At 44.6% G+C, this 728-nt stretch overlaps 1 long non-coding RNA gene across 1 annotated transcript in view; it reads left to right on the top strand.

The window, feature by feature from the left end:
* Positions 1-728, top strand: part of LOC119592522 — a 14,440-nt gene that overhangs the window by 11,890 nt on the left and 1,822 nt on the right. The gene's annotated exons all lie outside the window — the stretch shown is intronic.

The raw sequence follows: 728 nt of genomic DNA on the forward strand, positions 1-728 counted from the left end.
GCGCTCAGTCTTTGAGGTACACGATGTAGAAAAGTAATATTTAATTATTTATTTTCTTTGGTAGCAGCTTTAGCACCCTACTTTTGGACATTTCTCCCTTTGAAGGAATCTTTTAAAACAAGGAGAGCTTGATTTAAATTACACGTCTTTTCTTCTGTCTTAAAAAAAAACGTGCGTTGTAAAAACTTGAAAAACCATGTTGGATCTGCACACCGAAATGTTACACCGTTGAGACTGTGTTGCTCTGCCGGCTGCGGAGAAGATTAAAATGCTTTGTTCCGAGCCTTTTATTTCCTCAGCATTATCAGCAGCACGCCTAGAACCACCTGCTCAACGTGTTTTGAGAAGAGCACATACAGTGAAAAAAATAATGTGTACAAATTCAACGTGTCCTCTATGCATTCGTGTTAAGACAAAAAATCGACTCTGTGGGGTAAACGGGGTCGATTGTGAGGGTGTGTTTGCAATAGAGCTCACGTGCCCCGGATGTGCAGTGCTTGCCATTAACGCGATTAACGTGCACGCGACAGGCTTGGTAATGTAGGCGACGTGCATGCACTCTACGAGCTGATATTGAAATACGTGGTCGAGGTGTGACACGGTGTCGGTTCCTCTCGGAAATGCTGGGTGTTTTGACTCCGTTCTAGTCTGAGTTCGCCTGTTTTAAGGGCTTGAAGGCAGGGGTTTATTGCTTCGGGTGCAAGCGCCCTCCTCTTTTCCGGTCTGGT

This window comes from Penaeus monodon, chromosome 30 (assembly GCF_015228065.2).
Source record: "Penaeus monodon isolate SGIC_2016 chromosome 30, NSTDA_Pmon_1, whole genome shotgun sequence".
Classification (NCBI taxonomy): domain Eukaryota; kingdom Metazoa; phylum Arthropoda; class Malacostraca; order Decapoda; family Penaeidae; genus Penaeus; species Penaeus monodon.